The sequence below is a fragment of the Pseudophryne corroboree genome, unplaced genomic scaffold, assembly GCF_028390025.1.
Source record: "Pseudophryne corroboree isolate aPseCor3 unplaced genomic scaffold, aPseCor3.hap2 scaffold_3251, whole genome shotgun sequence".
In the NCBI taxonomy this organism is placed as follows: domain Eukaryota; kingdom Metazoa; phylum Chordata; class Amphibia; order Anura; family Myobatrachidae; genus Pseudophryne; species Pseudophryne corroboree.
The window spans coordinates 1-11,300 of record NW_026969936.1 but is presented as its reverse complement, the minus strand read 5'-3'; the positions used below and the strand labels follow the sequence as shown (position 1 = coordinate 11,300).

Below are 11,300 nucleotides of genomic sequence, written 5' to 3'. Positions count from 1 at the left end.
ATAAGAATTGAAAAAGAAAATCATTTTTGGTGATGAATGATGAGCAACAAAGGAACATGCATGCCAGATGGCACTTGAATAATCTGCCCACGATGATAGAAAAGGTTTAAAAAAAAACAACAACAATGTTATTTTTGTCATATTTTAGCTTCTGTGGTCATTTTTTACAAGCTAAACACTGCAAGACTGTTTTACAGTTGAAGCAAGGATAAAATATCAACTCTAGTGATGAGACACTTGCTGTAATGACTTCCAACTCAGACGGGACTTAAACCCACAACCACTGGCTTAGGAGAACAGTGCCTTATCCATTATGCCAGTTGTGCTTACTGATGTCCTTATTTAAGACTGATAGGTTTTTAATAGTCAATTATTTATTTTTGAAAAAAAGTGAAGCTGTTTACTGTGTTCTTTGCATTACCAAGTCCAGCAAGAAATGTGCTGGTACTAACCTGAGCTGTCAGTATGGATTATCATGCTATATTGCAGAAAATCAATTTGATGCAACTGCTTTACCAACAGTATGTTAATCTTTTCCACTGCTGTTTTGTTGGCTGACTGAAGGAAGATATGCAGTGCATTTGAACCAAAGCAGATGTGTGCTGACAACTTAAATGCACAATCATGTTTGTGTTTTTTCTTTCTTTCTTCCATCCTTTGTAATATCATATTAAATATTAAGGTAGCAGTTTATAATCAATGACTTATGACATAAGAAAAGGAAAAAAAACAGTATACAAAGATGCTCCAGGTGAGGCTTGAACTCACAACCTCGGCATTGCTCAACAGATACTGTCTTATAAGTACCGCGCGCTGACCAATTGTGCCACTGGAGCTCTTTGTAGCATTAATTGGTTATGCTAGATGTGGATTTTATTCAATACAATCAGTACAGTCATAAGAATTGAAAAAGAAAATCATTTTTGGTGATGAATGATGAGCAACAAAGGAACATGCATGCCAGATGGCACTTGAATAATCTGCCCACGATGATAGAAAAGGTTTAAAAAAAAACAACAACAATGTTATTTTTGTCATATTTTAGCTTCTGTGGTCATTTTTTACAAGCTAAACACTGCAAGACTGTTTTACAGTTGAAGCAAGGATAAAATATCAACTCTAGTGATGAGGCACTTGCTGTAATGACTTCCAACTCAGACGGGACTTAAACCCACAACCACTGGCTTAGGAGAACAGTGCCTTATCCATTATGCCAGTTGTGCTTACTGATGTCCTTATTTAAGACTGATAGGTTTTTAATAGTCAATTATTTATTTTTGAAAAAAAGTGAAGCTGTTTACTGTGTTCTTTGCATTACCAAGTCCAGCAAGAAATGTGCTGGTACTAACCAGAGCTGTCAGTATGGATTATCATGCTATATTGCAGAAAATCAATTTGATGCAACTGCTTTACCAACAGTATGTTAATCTTTTCCATTGCTGTTTTGTTGGCTGACTGAAGGAAGATATGCAGTGCATTTGAACCAAAGCAGATGTGTGCTGACAACTTAAATGCACAATCATGTTTGTGTTTTTTCTTTCTTTCTTCCATCCTTTGTAATATCATATTAAATATTAAGGTAGCAGTTTATAATCAATGACTAATGACATAAGAAAAGGAAAAAAACAATGTACAAAGATGCTCCAGGTGAGGCTTGAACTCACAACCTCAGCATTGCTCAACAGATACTGTCTTATAACTACCGCGCGCTGACCAATTGCGCCACTGGAGCACTTTGCAGCATTTATTGGTTATGCTAGATGTTGATTTTATTCAATACAATCAGTACAGTCATAAGAATTGAAAAAGAAAATCATTTTTGGTGATGAATGATGAGCAACAAAGGAACATGCATGCTAGATGGCACTTGAATAAGCTGTCCACGGTGATAGAAAAGGTTTAAAAAACAACAACAACAACAATGTTATCATAATTAATGTCATATTTTAGCTTCTGTGGTCATTTTTTACAAGCTAAACACTGCAAGACTGTTTTACAGTTGAAGCAAGGATAAAATATCAACTCTAGTGATGAGACACTTGCTGTAAATAACTTCCAACTCAGACGGGACTTAAACCCACAATCACTGGCTTAGGAGAACAGTGCCTTACCCATTATGCCAGTGGTGCTTACTGATGTCTTTATTTAAGACTGATAGGTTTTTAATAGTCAATTATTTATGTTTGAAAAACATTGAAGCTGTTTACTGTGTTCTTTGCATTACCAAGTCCTGAAAGAAATGTGCTGGTACTACCCAGAGCTCTCAGTATGGATTATCATGCTATATTGCAGAAAATCAATTTGATGCAACTGCTTTACCAACAGTATGTTAATCTTTTCCACTGCTGTTTTGTTGGCTGACTGAAGGAAGATATGCAGTGCATTTGAACCAAAGCAGATGTGTGCTGACAAATTAAATGCACAATCATGTTTGTGTTTTTTCTTTCTTTCTTCCATCCTTTGTAATATCATATTAAATATTAAGGTAGCAGTTTATAATCAATGACTAATGACAAGGGAAAAAAACAGTATACAAAGATGTTCCAGGTGAGGCTTGAACTCAAAACCTCGGCATTGCTCAACAGATACTGTCTTATAAGTACCGCGCGCAGACCAATTGCGCCACTGGAGCACTTTGTAGTTTTAATTTGTTATGCTAGATGTGGATTTTATTCAATACAATCAGTACAGTCATAAGAATTGAAAAAGAAAATCATTTTTGGTGATGAATGATGAGCAACAAAGGAACATGCATGCCAGATGGCACTTGAATAATCTGCCCACGATGATAGAAAAGGTTTAAAAAAAAACAACAACAATGTTATTTTTGTCATATTTTAGCTTCTGTGGTCATTTTTTACAAGCTAAACACTGCAAGACTGTTTTACAGTTGAAGCAAGGATAAAATATCAACTCTAGTGATGAGGCACTTGCTGTAATGACTTCCAACTCAGACGGGACTTAAACCCACAACCACTGGCTTAGGAGAACAGTGCCTTATCCATTATGGCAGTGGTGCTTACTGATGTCCTTATTTAAGACTGATAGGTTTTTAATAGTCAATTATTTATTTTTGAAAAAAAGTGAAGCTGTTTACTGTGTTCTTTGCATTACCAAGTCCAGCAAGAAATGTGCTGGTACTAACCAGAGCTGTCAGTATGGATTATCACGCTATATTGCAGAAAATCAATTTAATGCAACTGCTTTACCAACAGTATGTTAATCTTTTCCATTGCTGTTTTGTTGGCTGACTGAAGGAAGATATGCAGTGCATTTGAACCAAAGCAGATGTGTGCTGACAACTTAAATGCACAATCATGTTTGTGTTTTTTCTTTCTTTCTTCCATCCTTTGTAATATCATATTAAATATTAAGGTAGCAGTTTATAATCAATGACTAATGACATAAGAAAAGGAAAAAAAAACAGTATACAAAAATGCTCCATGTGAGGCTTGAACTCACAACCTCGGCATTGCTCAACAGATTCTGTCTTATAAGTACCGTGCGCTGACTAATTGCGCCACTGGAGCGCTTTTCAGCATTATTTGGTTATGCTAGATGTGGATTTTATTCAATACAATCAGTACAGTCATAAGAATTGAAAAAGAAAATCATTTTTGGTGATGAATGATGAGCAACAAAGGAACATGCATGCCAGATGGCACTTGAATAAGCTGTCCACGGTGATAGAAAAGGTTTAAAAAACAACAACAACAATGTTATCATAATTAATGTCATATTTTAGCTTCTGTGGTCATTTTTTACAAGCTAAACGCTGCAAGACTGTTTTACAGTTGAAGCAAGGATAAAATATCAACTCTAGTGATGAGACACTTGCTGTAATGACTTCCAACTCAGACGGGACTTAAACCAACAACCACTGGCTTAGGAGAACAGTGCCTTACCCATTATGCCAGTGGTGCTTACTGATGTTCTTATTTAGGACAGTTAGGTTTTTAATAGTCAATTATTTATTTTTGAAAAAAATTGAAGCTGTTAACTGTGTTCTTTGCATTACCAAGTCCAGCAAGAAATGTGCTGGTACTATCCAGAGCTGTCAGTATGGATTATCATGCTATATTGCAGAAAATCAATTTGATGCAACTGCTTTACCAACAGTATGTTAATCTTTTCCATTGCTGTTTTGTTGGCTGACTGAAGGAAGATATGCAGTGCATTTGAACCAAAGCAGATGTGTGCTGACAACTTAAATGCACAATCATGTTTGTGATTTTTCTTTCTTTCTTCCATCCTTTGTAATATCATATTAAATATTAAGGTAGCAGTTTATAATCAATGACTAATGACATAAGAAAAGGAAAAAAAACAGTGTACAAAGATGCTCCAGGTGAGGCTTGAACTCACAACCTCAGCATTGCTCAACAGATACTGTCTTATAAGTACCGCGCGCTGACCAATTGCGCCACTGGAGCACTTTGCAGCATTTATTGGTTATGCTAGATGTGGATTTTATTCAATACAATCAGTACAGTCATAAGAATTGAAAAAGAAAATCATTTTTGGTGATGAATGATGAGCAACAAAGGAACATGCATGCTAGATGGCACTTGAATAAGCTGTCCACGGTGATAGAAAAGGTTTAAAAACAACAACAACAATGTTATCATAATTAATGTCATATTTTAGCTTCTGTGGTCATTTTTTACAAGCTAAACACTGCAAGACTGTTTTACAGTTGAAGCAAGGATAAAATATCAACTCTAGTGATGAGACACTTGCTGTAAATAACTTCCAACTCAGACGGGACTTAAACCCACAATCACTGGCTTAGGAGAACAGTGCCTTACCCATTATGCCAGTGGTGCTTACTGATGTCTTTATTTAAGACTGATAGGTTTTTAATAGTCAATTATTTATGTTTGAAAAAAATTTGAAGCTGTTTACTGTGTTCTTTGCATTACCAAGTCCTGCAAGAAATGTGCTGGTACTATCCAGAGCTGTCAGTATGGATTATCATGCTATATTGCAGAAAATCAATTTGATGCAACTGCTTTACCAACAGTATGTTAATCTTTTCCATTGCTGTTTTGTTGGCTGACTGAAGGAAGATATGCAGTGCATTTGAACCAAAGCAGATGTGTGCTGACAACTTAAATGCACAATCATGTTTGTGTTTTTTCTTTCTTTCTTCCATCCTTTGTAATATCATATTAAATATTAAGGTAGCAGTTTATAATCAATGACTAATGACAAGGAAAAAAAACAGTATACAAAGATGTTCCAGGTGAGGCTTGAACTCAAAACCTCGGCATTGCTCAACAGATACTGTCTTATAAGTACCGCGCGCAGACCAATTGCGCCACTGGAGCACTTTGTAGTTTTAATTTGTTATGCTAGATGTGGATTTTATTCAATACAATCAGTACAGTCATAAGAATTGAAAAAGAAAATCATTTTTGGTGATGAATGATGAGCAACAAAGGAACATGCATGCCAGATGGCACTTGAATAATCTGCCCACGATGATAGAAAAGGTTTAAAAAAAAACAACAACAATGTTATTTTTGTCATATTTTAGCTTCTGTGGTCATTTTTTACAAGCTAAACACTGCAAGACTGTTTTACAGTTGAAGCAAGGATAAAATATCAACTCTAGTGATGAGGCACTTGCTGTAATGACTTCCAACTCAGACGGGACTTAAACCCACAACCACTGGCTTAGGAGAACAGTGCCTTATCCATTATGCCAGTTGTGCTTACTGATGTCCTTATTTAAGACTGATAGGTTTTTAATAGTCAATTATTTATTTTTGAAAAAAAGTGAAGCTGTTTACTGTGTTCTTTGCATTACCAAGTCCAGCAAGAAATGTGCTGGTACTAACCAGAGCTGTCAGTATGGATTATCATGCTATATTGCAGAAAATCAATTTGATGCAACTGCTTTACCAACAGTATGTTAATCTTTTCCATTGCTGTTTTGTTGGCTGACTGAAGGAAGATATGCAGTGCATTTGAACCAAAGCAGATGTGTGCTGACAACTTAAATGCACAATCATGTTTGTGTTTTTTCTTTCTTTCTTCCATCCTTTGTAATATCATATTAAATATTAAGGTAGCAGTTTATAATCAATGACTAATGACATAAGAAAAGGAAAAAAACAATGTACAAAGATGCTCCAGGTGAGGCTTGAACTCACAACCTCAGCATTGCTCAACAGATACTGTCTTATAAGTACCGCGCGCTGACCAATTGCGCCACTGGAGCACTTTGCAGCATTTATTGGTTATGCTAGATGTTGATTTTATTCAATACAATCAGTACAGTCATAAGAATTGAAAAAGAAAATCATTTTTGGTGATGAATGATGAGCAACAAAGGAACATGCATGCTAGATGGCACTTGAATAAGCTGTCCACGGTGATAGAAAAGGTTTAAAAAACAACAACAACAATGTTATCATAATTAATGTCATATTTTAGCTTCTGTGGTCATTTTTTACAAGCTAAACACTGCAAGACTATTTTACAGTTGAAGCAAGGATAAAATATCAACTCTAGTGATGAGACACTTGCTGTAAATAACTTCCAACTCAGACAGGACTTAAACCCACAATCACTGGCTTAGGAGAACAGTGCCTTACCCATTATGCCAGTGGTGCTTACTGATGTCTTTATTTAAGACTGATAGGTTTTTAATAGTCAATTATTTATGTTTGAAAAACATTGAAGCTGTTTACTGTGTTCTTTGCATTACCAAGTCCTGAAAGAAATGTGCTGGTACTATCCAGAGCTCTCAGTATGGATTATCATGCTATATTGCAGAAAATCAATTTGATGCAACTGCTTTACCAACAGTATGTTAATCTTTTCCATTGCTGTTTTGTTGGCTGACTGAAGGAAGATATGCAGTGCATTTGAACCAAAGCAGATGTGTGCTGACAAATTAAATGCACAATCATGTTTGTGTTTTTTCTTTCTTTCTTCCATCCTTTGTAATATCATATTAAATATTAAGGTAGCAGTTTATAATCAATGACTAATGACAAGGGAAAAAAACAGTATACAAAGATGTTCCAGGTGAGGCTTGAACTCAAAACCTCGGCATTGCTCAACAGATACTGTCTTATAAGTACCGCGCGCAGACCAATTGCGCCACTGGAGCACTTTGTAGTTTTAATTTGTTATGCTAGATGTGGATTTTATTCAATACAATCAGTACAGTCATAAGAATTGAAAAAGAAAATCATTTTTGGTGATGAATGATGAGCAACAAAGGAACATGCATGCCAGATGGCACTTGAATAATCTGCCCACGATGATAGAAAAGGTTTAAAAAAAAACAACAACAATGTTATTTTTGTCATATTTTAGCTTCTGTGGTCATTTTTTACAAGCTAAACACTGCAAGACTGTTTTACAGTTGAAGCAAGGATAAAATATCAACTCTAGTGATGAGGCACTTGCTGTAATGACTTCCAACTCAGACGGGACTTAAACCCACAACCACTGGCTTAGGAGAACAGTGCCTTATCCATTATGGCAGTGGTGCTTACTGATGTCCTTATTTAAGACTGATAGGTTTTTAATAGTCAATTATTTATTTTTGAAAAAAAGTGAAGCTGTTTACTGTGTTCTTTGCATTACCAAGTCCAGCAAGAAATGTGCTGGTACTAACCAGAGCTGTCAGTATGGATTATCATGCTATATTGCAGAAAATCAATTTAATGCAACTGCTTTACCAACAGTATGTTAATCTTTTCCATTGCTGTTTTGTTGGCTGACTGAAGGAAGATATGCAGTGCATTTGAACCAAAGCAGATGTGTGCTGACAACTTAAATGCACAATCATGTTTGTGTTTTTTCTTTCTTTCTTCCATCCTTTGTAATATCATATTAAATATTAAGGTAGCAGTTTATAATCAATGACTAATGACATAAGAAAAGGAAAAAAAAACAGTATACAAAAATGCTCCATGTGAGGCTTGAACTCACAACCTCGGCATTGCTCAACAGATTCTGTCTTATAAGTACCGTGCGCTGACTAATTGCGCCACTGGAGCGCTTTTCAGCATTAATTGGTTATGCTAGATGTGGATTTTATTCAATACAATCAGTACAGTCATAAGAATTGAAAAAGAAAATCATTTTTGGTGATGAATGATGAGCAACAAAGGAACATGCATGCCAGATGGCACTTGAATAAGCTGTCCACGGTGATAGAAAAGGTTTAAAAAACAACAACAACAATGTTATCATAATTAATGTCATATTTTAGCTTCTGTGGTCATTTTTTACAAGCTAAACACTGCAAGACTGTTTTACAGTTGAAGCAAGGATAAAATATCAACTCTAGTGATGAGACACTTGCTGTAATGACTTCCAACTCAGACGGGACTTAAACCAACAACCACTGGCTTAGGAGAACAGTGCCTTACCCATTATGCCAGTGGTGCTTACTGATGTCTTTATTTAAGACTGATAGGTTTTTAATAGTCAATTATTTATGTTTGAAAAAAATTGAAGCTGTTTACTTTGTTCTTTGCATTACCAAGTCCTGCAAGAAATGTGCTGGTACTATCCAGAGCTGTCAGTATGGATTATCATGCTATATTGCAGAAAATCAATTTGATGCAACTGCTTTACCAACAGTATGTTAATCTTTTCCATTGCTGTTTTGTTGGCTGACTGAAGGAAGATATGCAGTGCATTTGAACCAAAGCAGATGTGTGCTGACAAATTAAATGCACAATCATGTTTGTGTTTTTTCTTTCTTTCTTCCATCCTTTGTAATATCATATTAAATATTAAGGTAGCAGTTTATAATCAATGACTAATGACAAGGGAAAAAAACAGTATACAAAGATGTTCCAGGTGAGGCTTGAACTCAAAACCTCGGCATTGCTCAACAGATACTGTCTTATAAGTACCGCGCGCAGACCAATTGCGCCACTGGAGCACTTTGTAGTTTTAATTTGTTATGCTAGATGTGGATTTTATTCAATACAATCAGTACAGTCATAAGAATTGAAAAAGAAAATCATTTTTGGTGATGAATGATGAGCAACAAAGGAACATGCATGCCAGATGGCACTTGAATAATCTGCCCACGATGATAGAAAAGGTTTAAAAAAAAACAACAACAATGTTATTTTTGTCATATTTTAGCTTCTGTGGTCATTTTTTACAAGCTAAACACTGCAAGACTGTTTTACAGTTGAAGCAAGGATAAAATATCAACTCTAGTGATGAGGCACTTGCTGTAATGACTTCCAACTCAGACGGGACTTAAACCCACAACCACTGGCTTAGGAGAACAGTGCCTTATCCATTATGGCAGTGGTGCTTACTGATGTCCTTATTTAAGACTGATAGGTTTTTAATAGTCAATTATTTATTTTTGAAAAAAAGTGAAGCTGTTTACTGTGTTCTTTGCATTACCAAGTCCAGCAAGAAATGTGCTGGTACTAACCAGAGCTGTCAGTATGGATTATCATGCTATATTGCAGAAAATCAATTTAATGCAACTGCTTTACCAACAGTATGTTAATCTTTTCCATTGCTGTTTTGTTGGCTGACTGAAGGAAGATATGCAGTGCATTTGAACCAAAGCAGATGTGTGCTGACAACTTAAATGCACAATCATGTTTGTGTTTTTTCTTTCTTTCTTCCATCCTTTGTAATATCATATTAAATATTAAGGTAGCAGTTTATAATCAATGACTAATGACATAAGAAAAGGAAAAAAAAACAGTATACAAAAATGCTCCATGTGAGGCTTGAACTCACAACCTCGGCATTGCTCAACAGATTCTGTCTTATAAGTACCGTGCGCTGACTAATTGCGCCACTGGAGCGCTTTTCAGCATTAATTGGTTATGCTAGATGTGGATTTTATTCAATACAATCAGTACAGTCATAAGAATTGAAAAAGAAAATCATTTTTGGTGATGAATGATGAGCAACAAAGGAACATGCATGCCAGATGGCACTTGAATAAGCTGTCCACGGTGATAGAAAAGGTTTAAAAAACAACAACAACAATGTTATCATAATTAATGTCATATTTTAGCTTCTGTGGTCATTTTTTACAAGCTAAACGCTGCAAGACTGTTTTACAGTTGAAGCAAGGATAAAATATCAACTCTAGTGATGAGACACTTGCTGTAATGACTTCCAACTCAGACGGGACTTAAACCAACAACCACTGGCTTAGGAGAACAGTGCCTTACCCATTATGCCAGTGGTGCTTACTGATGTTCTTATTTAGGACAGTTAGGTTTTTAATAGTCAATTATTTATTTTTGAAAAAAATTGAAGCTGTTAACTGTGTTCTTTGCATTACCAAGTCCAGCAAGAAATGTGCTGGTACTATCCAGAGCTGTCAGTATGGATTATCATGCTATATTGCAGAAAATCAATTTGATGCAACTGCTTTACCAACAGTATGTTAATCTTTTCCATTGCTGTTTTGTTGGCTGACTGAAGGAAGATATGCAGTGCATTTGAACCAAAGCAGATGTGTGCTGACAACTTAAATGCACAATCATGTTTGTGATTTTTCTTTCTTTCTTCCATCCTTTGTAATATCATATTAAATATTAAGGTAGCAGTTTATAATCAATGACTAATGACATAAGAAAAGGAAAAAAAACAGTGTACAAAGATGCTCCAGGTGAGGCTTGAACTCACAACCTCAGCATTGCTCAACAGATACTGTCTTATAAGTACCGCGCGCTGACCAATTGCGCCACTGGAGCACTTTGCAGCATTTATTGGTTATGCTAGATGTGGATTTTATTCAATACAATCAGTACAGTCATAAGAATTGAAAAAGAAAATCATTTTTGGTGATGAATGATGAGCAACAAAGGAACATGCATGCTAGATGGCACTTGAATAAGCTGTCCATGGTGATAGAAAAGGTTTAAAAACAACAACAACAATGTTATCATAATTAATGTCATATTTTAGCTTCTGTGGTCATTTTTTACAAGCTAAACACTGCAAGACTGTTTTACAGTTGAAGCAAGGATAAAATATCAACTCTAGTGATGAGACACTTGCTGTAAATAACTTCCAACTCAGACGGGACTTAAACCCACAATCACTGGCTTAGGAGAACAGTGCCTTACCCATTATGCCAGTGGTGCTTACTGATGTCTTTATTTAAGACTGATAGGTTTTTAATAGTCAATTATTTATGTTTGAAAAAAATTGAAGCTGTTTACTGTGTTCTTTGCATTACCAAGTCCTGCAAGAAATGTGCTGGTACTATCCAGAGCTGTCAGTATGGATTATCATGCTATATTGCAGAAAATCAATTTGATGCAACTGCTTTA

At 35.6% G+C, this 11,300-nt stretch overlaps 4 non-coding genes across 4 annotated transcripts; all 4 read right to left on the bottom strand.

Moving 5' to 3' along the window:
- Positions 1 to 743: 743 nt before the first annotated feature.
- Positions 744 to 836, bottom strand: TRNAI-UAU (transfer RNA isoleucine (anticodon UAU)). The gene is given in 2 exon segments: positions 744 to 779; positions 799 to 836. It is a non-coding gene; the product is annotated as a tRNA-Ile (tRNA).
- Positions 837 to 4,340: 3,504 nt separating this feature from the next.
- TRNAI-UAU (transfer RNA isoleucine (anticodon UAU)) lies at positions 4,341 to 4,433 on the bottom strand. Its single transcript is given in 2 exon segments — positions 4,341 to 4,376; positions 4,396 to 4,433. It is a non-coding gene; the product is annotated as a tRNA-Ile (tRNA).
- Positions 4,434 to 6,133: 1,700 nt separating this feature from the next.
- On the bottom strand, positions 6,134 to 6,226 carry TRNAI-UAU (transfer RNA isoleucine (anticodon UAU)). Its single transcript is given in 2 exon segments — positions 6,134 to 6,169; positions 6,189 to 6,226. It is a non-coding gene; the product is annotated as a tRNA-Ile (tRNA).
- A 4,399-nt stretch (positions 6,227 to 10,625) lies between these two features.
- TRNAI-UAU (transfer RNA isoleucine (anticodon UAU)) lies at positions 10,626 to 10,718 on the bottom strand. Its single transcript is given in 2 exon segments — positions 10,626 to 10,661; positions 10,681 to 10,718. It is a non-coding gene; the product is annotated as a tRNA-Ile (tRNA).
- Positions 10,719 to 11,300: the final 582 nt, after the last annotated feature.